The 12,364-nt window shown below is 46.8% G+C and overlaps 1 protein-coding gene across 2 annotated transcripts in view; it reads left to right on the forward strand.

Annotated features, from left to right (window-relative positions):
• Nucleotides 1-3,854: 3,854 nt before the first annotated feature.
• MYH11 (myosin heavy chain 11) overlaps nucleotides 3,855-12,364 on the forward strand; it is a 117,667-nt gene continuing 109,157 nt past the window's right edge. The window contains exon 1 of one of the 2 annotated variants that reach the window (XM_012805743.2): nucleotides 3,855-3,944. The gene's annotated coding sequence lies outside the window, so the exon portion shown is untranslated. The remainder of the gene's footprint in view (nucleotides 3,945-12,364) is intronic. The other variant, XM_012805742.2, reaches the window with a different exon arrangement.

Genomic DNA, 12,364 nt, shown 5'->3' on the forward strand with positions numbered 1-12,364 from the left:
CACTCTGATGCAGGATGATGGTGGGGGAGGCTACACATGTGTGGGGGAAGAGGGTAGATAGGAACTAGGCACTTCCCACTCAATTTAGCTGTGAACCTAAAACTGCTCTAAAAAAAAAAGTCTTTTTTTTTTTTTTGAGGTTTTTGGCTGGGGCTCGGTTTGAACCCACCACCTCCAGCATGTGGGGCCGGTGCCCTACTCCTTTGAGCCACAGGCGCCATCCAATAAAGTCTAAAAAGGTACTTTTTCTTTGCTTTCATTAAAAAAAAAAACAAAAAAACAACCATGAAGACCACACAGTCCTCTCATAATGATTGCTACAAAAAGCAATGGTTTATATAAGGCCTTCACTTGTACTGTCATAGTTAACAACCCAACAAGGTAGTTGAGCCAAAGAATCTGGCTATCCTTGCTTTTCCTTGAGAAAACAGGCTCAGAGAGGTTCACCAACAATTTTCAGGACACTTGGTTGGCACTGAGCAGTTCTGGGATTAAAACCTTAGACTTCTACCTACTAACTATGAGCTCTATCAAATACACTGGGGTTGGAATTTCTATTCTTTTATCTTTTATTTTGAGACAGAGCCTCAAGCTGTCCCCCTGGGTAAAGTGCTGTGGCATCACAGCTCACAGCAACCTCCAACTCCTGGGCTCAAGTGAGTCTCCTGCCTCAGCCTCCCAAGCAGCTGGGACCACAGGTGCCCACCACAACACCCGGCTATTTTTTGGTTCCAGCTGTCATTGTTGTTTGGCAGGCCCAGGCTGGGTTTGAACCAGCCACCTTAGGTGTATGTGGTTGGCGCCTTAGCCACTTCAGCCACAGGCGCTGAGCCTGAAATTTCTTTTCTACTGTTAATTACATGTTCTACCTTGATTAGGTTATTTAGCCATTCCAAATCTGGATTCTCAACAGTAAAATGGGGGGAAAGGTACCCACTCCACTGGGTTGCTATAAGGATTAGGTAACAATGTAGTAAAATGGAGTGTTTGTTACAAAGTCCCCATTTGTTAATAACATAATTATTCTCTTTTAAAAATATCAACAAGATCTGGCTCAGCGCCAGTAGCACAGTGGTTATGGCACCAGCCACATACACAAGAGGCTGGTGAGTTCAAACCCAGCTGGGGTCAACTGAAAAAAAAAATAGCTGGGTGTTGTGGCAGGCACCTGTAGTCCCAGCTACTGGGAGGCTGAGGCAAGAGAATCCCTTAGGCCAGGAGTTTGAGGTTGCTGTGAGCTGTGATGCTACAGCACTCTACTGAGGGTGACATAGTGCGACTCTGTCTCAAATAATAATAATATCAACAAGATCTTTAAAGAATCAAATGCAATCCTATTGGAAGTAACAGTGTTAATGCCTCTGCTAAAAATGCCAGTTCTTACTTTGAGGCCAACAGGTGGGTTATCTAGGTTATCTTTCCAGAATGGGAAGGTGATGATCAACTTCAGTTTTCCCTCTTCCATTACTTCTTTGTTCCATAACATCCCGTACCCATGCAGGGACAATTTCCACTCCTTTTACAGTGCAAATGTTGAAGGCATGTGGGAAGCAGCTTATTCATCATTTTCTGAAGACCTTTACCCCTCTTTTCCCCAGCCAGCTGAATTCTGTGTGTTCTTGACTCTCTGGTTTAGCCCCATTGGGGGACAGGGGACTGGGCTCAGATGTTTTCAAGGGTGAGAACCAGTGATTGATGTTGGAAAGATGAAGGGACCCAGAGGGTCTGGGATGCAGAGCTCTGCAGAGGGGACCAGGAACCTGCAGGAAAACACTGGGCAGGACTGGTTCTTATGTCCCCAAGGCCCAGATCATCTCTGCTCAGTTTCTTTTCTTACAGAAAGCCAGGAAGTAATTGATGTTCTTCCCATTTCACAGGTAAAGAAACTGAGTCATAAAATGGCAAAGTTACTTGCCCATGGTTAAATAGCTCGAAAGCAGCACCCACAGACTCAGCCTCAGACCTCTCATCTCTGGGACCTGCCCCAGACCTCAAGGCCAATTTGTTTGGGCATTTCTCTTCGAGGCCTCCTCTCCGGAAACGAACCGCAGCATCACGAAGTTACAGTAATTGGCTGCAGTTACAGCGCCAATCCACGACTGTCCCAGTGCAAGCGTGGGCAGACTCCTTTACCCTGCACTCACTTTTCACTCCTGCAAAATGGGGGTATTAACAAAGGCTCTCCTCGCACTTGGTTGCCAGGGGAGGAGTTGTTGAATGACATGAGGTGTGTGCCAAGTACACAGCCTGGCCAGGGTCTGCCCGACTTTAACTCTCTCCCCAAACTCTCTGTCTTGAAGCCGCTGAAGCCCACGTGGCACCGGGGACTGCCCGCTTGGGGCCCTGCCCCACGCACAGGGGTTCCCTTCCCGCCCGGCGGGGCGCCCTCCCTAGTGCCCCGCGCGCCGCGAGCCCGCTCGGCTCCATATTTAGTCAGGGGGAGCGGGCGGCCCGGGGCTGGTATGCGGCGCTGGGAATTCCTGCAGGAAGGAGCCCGCGCCTGCCCTTTTTGGGTTGTCTCCCGCCCAGCGCCCCCAGCCCGCCGGGGGAGGGAGGACCGGCCGGCCCGGGATCCTCCGGGCCGGGGCTGCGCGGGGAGCGACGCCCGCGCTGCCTGCGGGTCCCCGGCCTGGCGCGGGGCCAGCCCACCGCCGCGACTTCCTTTTATGGCCAGTGTGTGCGTCTGTGGACCGACAGCGCAGAGAGACCCGGGGAAGACGAGGAGCCAGGGAGACACAGGCCAGAGAGACCGAGAGCGAGAGACAGAGATCAGAGATAGAGTGAGACTCGAGGGACGGACAGTGGCCGTGAGATAATAGGGACAGAAGGCAGGGCGAGAGACAGCATCCGTCAGAGTGAAAGACGGTGATGGAGAGACGGTGTCAGACGCACGGGAGAAAGACATGCAGAGACAGGGACCAGCACGGGGCAGAGGGGAGTAGTACTGCCAGGGAGCGAACTTCTAGGACACTTCTTCCCGATCTGCCAGGATTCCTTAGTGGAGGGGAGCAGCTGAGGGAACTTGCGGGCCCCGGGTTCACACTGCACACTCTCTCCACGCGCTCCTTGCAAATTCCATAACGAATCACCACCGCCCCACCCCACTCCCCATCCCGCATTTGCAGACACTGAAGCTCAGAGACGTGAAATGACTTGTCCAAGGTCACAAAGCTAGAACGTGGTACACCGAGGGAAGGGGCAGGGGGCTGAAATGACAGCAGGGGGATTATTTTTAATTTTTGGTTTGATTTGCGTTGTAGCAGTGTGGGTGGAGGTGGGATGGGAAGTTGGGAAAAGTGAAAACTTCCCGTCCTACAAGGACCGGCGGGGGGTGGGAGGGCGCCCCTGTCTTGCACTTGGCAAAGTTCAAAAAATTCCCTTTCCTCATCTTCCGTGCAGCTCAGCCGGCCCCCTTTCCATACTGTGGGAGGTGAATAAAACGGGGCACGGAGAAGACCCACTATAGTCCCAAAGTGGGGAGGAAGAGGTTAATACCTGCGCGGCTGGAATCCATTCAGGGAAGAAATTTCAAGCGTCCCCTATAGACGCTTTCCCTAGGGAAACCCCTAGGGACCTTTTTCCCTAGGGACCTTGAGCTTTCGGGACTGCTCGCCCCCGGGCGCGCCTACTGGGTGCAGCCCTGGCCCGCAGCGCCTCAGCCCTTGAGCCCCCGCTGGCTGCGCCCACTTCTCGGGCCGTCTTCAGGTGCGCCCAAGAGCCCGGCCAACAGCGACGCTTTTCGGACCGTGAGGAGGGCGCAGGGAAGAGCCCTCCTCCTCTCCGCCCCCTGGCTGCCTCCCCTCTCCCACCCAGGGGCAGCTCCCAGGCTATAAACAGAGGCGTCCGAGGCACACGGGGAGATTTGGACGCCCTGGCCTGGGAGGTGTGCCAGATCTGAGCTCTCCAACCAGTTTCTTCTCCACTAGCTCCCCAGTTGGAGATCTGTAAGTAATGGGGGGGGGGTGTCTTCCTGGAGGTAGAATGGGTGGGGGTCCTATAGTGTATTCTACAGGGGCTGGGGAGCCCTGAGGGGTCTCTGTTGTCATCATCCTCTTAAGAAGGATGACAGGCAGGGAGGTGAGATTTCTCATTTCTCCCTGCCCTATGAGCCTAGATCATTCTAGATTTTCTCCAAATCAGCATTTCCCAAGGTTGCCAATGAGAAGGACCACTTTGGAGGTGCTCTTAAAGTCACCAGTGCCTGGGCCCAACTCCGGTTGTGCTAGAATCACCAGTAAAATTGTCTTGAAAACAAACAAACAAACAAAAAAACCTCTCCCAGGAGTCCTAGCCAATTCTTGTTATGAGGCAGATCTAGAAGAAACGCCTTTTTAGAAATGTCAGAGGTCCAGCTTTGACAATCAGCCTTCTCCTCTTTTTTTTTTTTTTTGTGCATAGAATAAAAGTGCAGCTAAACTTTGCTGCAAAGTCATTTGGTGTTACAGGTGAGCAAATGAGGCTGTAAGTGGATTTGTATGCAATGCTCAGTTGTGTTGAAAATATTTAATCACATGGACATAGGGTCAGCAGAAAGGGGAGTATTTTTCCTTTAGAGCAGTGGTTCTCAACTGTATTAAAGGGCCACGGCAGAAAGAAGGTTGAGAACCACTGCTCTAGAGGATGTCCATGTTGATAACACCAAGGAGATAAGGCTGGCTGTGATTCTTTCTTCCAGACCCCATCCATTCAAAATTAAAAAAAAAAAAATCTCATCCAGGTTGACCCCAGGGGCCCCAGATACCCAGGTGGACCCAAAGTCTCCATTTACATTCATGACCTGCAGGTGCATTAGGTACATTTCCACGGTTACTCTCGTGCCCAACCAAGTGGGCGAAATGAGAGAAAGTGTGGCTACTGCCTGTTTTAAGTTTTCTCCTGGCACAGAGAACTGGTGAGGATTTTGCTGCTTGAGGATGGTACCATGCTTGTCAAGAAGCAAAAAGAAAGTATTTAGAAACCTAATACGGTGAGCATTTCGTAGCAGTACTGAGAACTGATGGACTTAATTGTGAACTATTTCAGGGTTTGGCACAGGGAAGGGAGGCTGACTGTTAGTAAACTGCTTTGCATGGTTTTGCTTTCTCTGCAGACCTCTTCATTTCTTTGGTTTACTTAAAGATACAATTTTAGAATTGTTTAAAGAGAGGGAACTTTGAAGATGCTGAAAGTCAGCATGGCAGGGTATGACATAAGGTATTGAATTTTATTGGAAGAAAAAGCAATCTTTCTACTGAGAAAGCTACCATTTTAATATATCTCATTTAATCATGGGAACAACTTCATGAGGGAGGCTTTATGATGTCTGTTTAGCATATGAGGCAGCTGAGTTCCAGACAGGTTAAGTAACTTGCCCAAGTGTCACACAATAAGTAGTGGAACCCATTCCCAGATTTCTCCAATGCCAAGTTTATACCTTCGACACCATTGTCTTTTTTTTCTGTACCATGGACTAAAACTTCTTGTTGGAGTCAGGTTTCTGGTGGGACCAAATGCTTCCAGGGGACTATTTATCATTATCTCTTTGAAGAAAACATAAACTGACCTTTCGCGAACTTAAAATGTGCGGTTTGCCCCTCTGGTGAGTGATCATCTAGTTGAAACTAATGACCTTAAGTGGGCTGCCATTCCAAGAGTCCAGAACATGAACTAGCTGGGCTTTTCTTGAGAAGCCTTTGGGCTTGCCTTGTAAACATCATGTTTTTTTATTATCATGTCTGAAATAGATGTGGTATTCCGTACAAGGTATTTGTGATGGATTTGTTATCATTACTTTTCTGTGGGAGGGCTGAGATTGAGGCAAACATGCCCATTTATGGAAGCATTTTCCATGAGGCTGTCCCTGGCCCCTCATTAGTTACCCAGCCTTGCATTGCAGCCTTATTGGTTGTGGCTCTGCAGATTTCACTGCCTTGACCTTCCCCTTGGGGAACCAGTGGAGGAGCCTGGAGGAGAAGACATTTAGGACGAAATAGGGATTATTTTTTCCCACCCCCTCCTATTTGGAAGTCTTATTTTTGGGGGGAGAAATTGTCTTCTGTCTGAAGTTCACTGAATCCAAACAGGTGGGTTTGATGTGCTAGGCATAACCGTGTAATTCTAAAATTGTGTATGCAGTAGATTTTTCTGCAAAACCAAGTCCAATTTTAAATCAATTAGAATCATTAGGTCACATACAAACTTAGAAATACCTACATTGTCCCTCTTAAATCTCAGTTTTCTCATCTGTAAATTGGGGCTAATGAAAATAGCTAATTTTTGAGCACTTTTGCCAACCAACATGCTAAACTCTTTGCGGGCATTATCTTACTAAGTCTTCACAGCAACTCTTTGGAGTAGACACTGGCCCCATCTAACAAACACAGAGTCTGAATAAGTTGCTCAAGGTAGCTCAACTAGCCAGTCTACGAATCAATATCTTTCTATAAGTCCAGGGCCTAAGGGATTAGCCTTTTGGGATGAGGTCATGTGTATCAAGAGTTTAACACGATGCTGGCTCCTGGTAAACTTCAGCAGATGGTTATTCATAGTAAACATGATCAGAGACGTTGCAGTTTGCCTCATACTAAGTGCTAAGTTGGTACTTAGCAGAGTCTATTGTATGTTTTCAGTCCAGAAGGGAGAAACTTGGTCCTAATTTTTCTTTTCAGTGATTTGTTTTCATAAACCCAATTCCTATTTGGGCCAAAAGTGTTGATTAGATTCTTTTTCTACTTTTAACACAGCCATACTTCCTTAGCTGGGTGGGGAACATTATCCACTCCAGTAACATCAGCCCATTTGTGATTTGTTAGGGTGTTGACGGCATCCTTGAAGGGCTCACCTGTGATGGGATGGCCCTTTTACTAGCTGGGTCTCCTTTACCACCCCTGACCTTTAAACATTTAACCACATGATGGAGGAAAGACTGAGTTTGGCTAAGGCCAAGCAAGAATTTGAGACCTTCTATGTGATCAGAGGATGGAGGAACAGTCCTCATCAAATTTGTTGAGGAATGGCTGTAGAACTTACCTGCTCACTTTTCTGGGCTTGTACTTTTTGGGTAATTATGTGAGTTTATCTGCAGGATAAATTCCTGGCAATGCATTTGCTAAATTAAAGGGCATACACACCTAAAATCAATAGATATTGCTGAATGGTTCTCTAAATACCTTGCAGATTTTAACTTCTAACAGTCATGTAGGAGACTGTCCATTGATTTTAAGCTGTGTTGTGTCAGAGTTATAAAATACAAAACACAAGATGACTGTCGGGGTCAGAAATGACCAGTTCTTGCTCTCTTCTAAAAGCATCTTCCACAGGAGTGACTGTCACTCTTGCCAACCAAGTTCTCCTGGTTGGGTGGAAAAAATACTTTACTTTTACTAATTAAAAGAACTAACTCCTGGAGTGACTTTCAGAACAACTGGTGTTTGGATAATTAGGCAATTGTCAGAAGAGAACAATAAAGTGGCAGGTTCGCCATTCACTTTGTCCTGTTATGGTGAGGTAGGGCTGCCTTGGGACCATGCCCATCCCCAGAGGACCCCCCCTGGGGAGTTGGGGGTGAGGCAGGGGCAAAAGAGATTTTCTGCTAAGAGAAAATTGAGCATCAGACAGATCTGTGTTCCAATCCTGGCTCCAACTTTTACAAGTGAGAGGCTTTTAGGACCTTTGCTAGTCTTAGCAGGAAAACGGGAGTAAAAAAATAACATTCACCTTATCAAACACGTATAAGACATGATGAGAATGTGGAAAATTCTGTGGCCTGAAACCTGATGATCAGAAAGGGCCCAATAAACACAGGAGGTATTATTAATAATAGAATCCAGATTGCCTCCTGGAGACGGTTTGGGACTGGAGAGCTGGTGAATTTAGAGTGACCACTTCATCTCCCTGTTTTTTGCTATCTCAGTGGCTCCTATGCCTGGCCCAGGCCTTGAAACTCCTAGGATCTCCACTGCAGAGTCCCTCCTGCTGGTAGGTTGTGCTGCATACCAGGTCTAGAGAACTTTCGTTTTGCCTCTGCGGCATTTACAATATGAGCAATAATTTAACCTCTGACATGGGTCACTCTGTATTGCTCACCTGACCCTCTGTGACATTTGGGTTTTTGTCTCTGGTCCAAATTCTTGAGCCAATGGCTTGGCAGTAAAATCCCAAGGGAAGCTATAGACCAAGCCTGTTGATGTGCAAATCCTGTTCTCTATGGGTCTGCAGTATTTATTTCTCATTAATGCCTAAGTGGAGGGGGCAAGATCTCTTCTCGCTGAGTTCCTCTGGGGGGAAAATGAAACCAATAGTGAAACAGGTGAAAGCAGCTGAACATTCTCATTTGGTCCAGTTTTAACCCTTTGACCAGGAATCTCAGGTACCATAGCATGGAAGAGCTAAGCCAGCCCATGGCTTTTATCTAGATGAAAAACACAAAGGCCCAGAGAGGGAGAGTGACCTTCCCAGAGTCATCCAGTGAGTTCGAGGTGGAGCTGAGGCTTGTAACTTCAAGTGCTGAGGTCCTCCGTGTGCTAATGAACAGCTCATTCATTTTCAGAGAATGAAGCAGTGAGTTGCTGGTGAGGACAGGACTGTGATCGGGGACGGCACACTCAGATGTGTCACGCATTGCTAGTGCTGGTAGCAACAGCTTTTGCTTTCATCAAGACATTTGAGATCAGCCCTAGATCAATGAACTTGATGTCTGTCAGTTCTGTGTAATAATTCCAGAGAGTCCTGTTAGCCCTTGGCTCTGATGCAGGACCTTGGATGTGGCCGTTGGAGAAGTGGAGAGCTCAGAGAGGAGGACCAAGCCGGGAGAGTGTCCCGCTGGGGTTGGGCCGCCTGGTGTTCTGTCTCTGGTCATCTCCACACTCCACCTGTCTGACCTTCTGCAGTCCCCATTCCAGGTTGGGATTGACTAAGTGACAACTGCCTTCAGCTTGAACCATCTTTCCTCAGAGAGTCTTTGTTTTTTACTCTAAAGATGTAGTTCCCAACTGGGGGCAGTTTTGCCCTGCCAGGGGACATCTAGTAGTATCTGGAGACATTTTTGATTGTCATGACGGAGGAAAGGGCTGTGCTACTGACACGGAGTGGGTAGAGGCTAGGGGTGCTGCCAAACCCCTGCAGTGTAGAGGACAGGCCCCTGCAATAACGATCTAGCCCAAGAACCAGTAGTGCCAAGGCCAAGGAAACACTGCTATAAAGCAAGGGCCACAGCAGGGAGCCGCCGGCTGACTTTTGCTGCAGTTCAGCACATGCTGGAGAATCGTGTCGCTGGTGTTGAGCCCAGCTACTCTCCATTCCTCCCTGTGCCTCTAAGTCCTGACCTGATACTTTTTGTCTCACTGCCATTTCCCCAAATTTTGAAAACCCAAGGCTCTGGATACACACAGAGGCAAGTCTTTATCACAATAAAACCTAGCCTCCCAGTTGCCAAGGCGGGCTCAGGATGCGTCCAGTGCAAAGCCTGTATTTTCTTCTGCCTTCAATCTCTGCAAAGGAGGTGGACAAAGGATAAAAGTTCTCTAAAAATGTATCTTTATTCAGATTCCTCCTCTGTGTCTTAGTTTCCTTACTTGTAAAGGAGGAGTAATTGCGTCTCTTTGGGGGGTTTTGAGGGGATTAAATGAGATAATAGCTAGCACTTGTACTAGCATTGATGCGATGAATGCGCTAGTCTTAACTGAATTTCTCAAGGGCAAATCTGGGGCCATGTGTTTAGGGGCCCCGAAGTTCCTGGGTGTGAAGTAGCTTTCAGATGTCAGGATCTGAACGTAGATGTCCTGATATGGGTGCTGCGTCTCAGATGGACTTAACCAAAGAATCGAGTTGTTTCTCAGTCTCCCTGATCCCACTCCAGGTATCTCAGGGAATTAGGGTCCAAGGAAAACACCATTCTGGCTGTTGAGCCCAGGTTCCTCAGGCCGCCTCCTCCTTTGTTTTGACCAAAGCAGTTTTCGCACATCATAACTATCAGAGGTATCAAAGCCAGGGGACGTTAGCCTGCTCTGCTCTCTCCTTTTTTGGATAGAGACTGAATCTTTGTGCTTAATCTTATTTGTGTTCTTAAGTCTTAGATTAGACAGGGTCTCTGGAAATAGGGATTTGTGTGTCCTTTTTTTTTTTTTTCTTTTAAGGCAACTTTATCAACATGGTCATTAGAGCTCACTTACTTGCCATGCTGCTTGGAACAAATATAAAATATTCTCCCGGCCCTGTTGGGTATAATTGCTACCGTTAAAAAAAAATCTTGATTTTTGCACAATAATATAAATATATTAATACTACTGCACTGCACATTTAAGTGGTTAAGGCAGTAAAAATTTATGTTGGGCGCATTTTAAAGATAAAAGGAAGGAAAAATGAAATGTACTTTACATCCAAAACTTTCACCTAGCACCAGTGTGCTGTGCTTGATGAGTTGTCAAAAAGTGAACACAGTCATGTGACTGGCACTCAGATCAAATCACAGAACAGTAGCTCACAACAGCCCCCTCGTGGTCTACCCTGCCAGGTGCTGTACCCCAAGGGCAATTCCCTGTCTGACATCTATCTCTGCAGATTTGTTTTGCCTGGCTTTGGATCTCATTTCAACAGAATTATAGAACGTGTGCTTTTTGTGACTACCTTGTTTTGCTCAAGAGATGTCTGTAAGATTTGTCCTTCTTGTGGTGTGAGGTCCTAGTTTATTTAGCTTGATTTGGGCCCCATTTACGGTATTTATTACGTACCCAGCACAGTACCACATGCCTTAAAGGATTGGTTCATTTATTGAAAATATGCTACTTGGCTCGGCGCCTATAGCTCAACCGGCTAAGGCGCCAGCCATGTACACCTAAGGTGGCGGGTTCGAATCCCCAGCCCGGACCTGCCAAACAACGACGGCTGCAACCAAAAAAAAAAAAAAATAGCCGGGTGTTGTGGCGGGCGCCTGTGGTCCCAGCTACTTGGGAGGCGGAGGCAGGAGACTCGCTTGAGCCCAGGAGTTGGAGGTTGCTGTGAGCTGTAATGCCACAGCACTCTACCCAGGGGGACAGCTTGAGGCTCTGTCTCAAAAAAAAAAAAAGAAAGAAAGAAAATATGCTACTCAGCTTCTGACAATTCCATCAAGCTTGGGGGTGGGGGCAGAAGAACATAGGCCCTAGAATCAGAGCTGGGTTCAGGTCCCAGCTCTGCCATTTCTTAGCTGTGTGATCTTAAGTAGATTCCTTCACCTCTCTGAGCCTCAGACTCATAGCCACAGAAATGGCTCAAAATCTATAGGTGCTGTGGTGACTTTGCTTGATGACTCCACATGTGAAGGATTTAGTCCAGGGCTGTAAGTGGTCTGTGGCTGTGAACTATTATTAGCTTTCAGGAAACTCAGTCCTGGGCACGATATACAGGCCTGATGGGAGATGGTGCAATATCTACATTGCTTCTAAGTAAAGATGGTTTATGGATTGTATATAGTTATTTATTATTTTTAAGAAAAATGTCGAACATGTACAAAAGTAGAGAGTCCAGTATAACACATCCTCAGGGACTTACCGCTCAACTTCCACAGTTACCAACACATGAGCCAATCTCGCTTCCTCTCTACCCCGTGTGTTCCCTCTCTGCCCTGATTCTTTTGAGATGAGCCCCAGATATCTCATTACATCTAGAAATACTTCCCAATGTCTCCAAAAGCTAAGATCCCTCTAAACAGATGAAATCACAATACCGTTTTTCACATCAAATAATTTAACAGATTCCCTAATATAAAATATCAAGTCAGTGTTCAAATTTTCCTGCTTATCTCCTACGTTTTTCTTCGAAGGGGGAACTTTCAAATAACATTTTATTGTTTTCTGACAACTACATTTTTCAAAGCTTTCTGTTCAAGGGGTAGCTTTTGAAAATGCAAAACTCTACCTTTTATATTTCTGATTTGCTATGTATGTTAGAGGGTCCTTTTCTTGCCCCCTTTGTGTTTCTCTTCTATTGTGCCTGTTATACCTTTTTAGTGCAAAAAATTTGAAACATAAAGGTAGAAAGACCAGTCACTCAACTTTGGTAATCATCAACACTTGAGGCCAATCTTTATTTCATCTCTATTCTCTTCCATTTCTCTCATGTGCCTTGGTATCCCTCTCTCCCTTCCCTTACCCCCCTTTCTCCCCTCCCCCTCTTGTGTAAGATCAACTGCAAGGGCTTCTTGAAGAATTTGCCACATTCCATACTTTGCTTCCTATTTAAACTAACTTTGGTTACACTATTAAAGAACACACATACATGTCAAGCCACTTCTGTGGCTATGGCTGCTCAGAAACAAAACACGATTGAAACATTCATCACGCAGGGGTGGCGCCTGTGGCTCAAAGGAGTGAGGCGCTGGCACCATATGCCGGAGGTGGTGGGTTCAAAC

Source organism: Otolemur garnettii, unplaced genomic scaffold, assembly GCF_000181295.1.
Source record: "Otolemur garnettii isolate 467f Iridium unplaced genomic scaffold, OtoGar3 scaffold00044, whole genome shotgun sequence".
In the NCBI taxonomy this organism is placed as follows: Eukaryota; Metazoa; Chordata; class Mammalia; order Primates; family Galagidae; genus Otolemur; species Otolemur garnettii.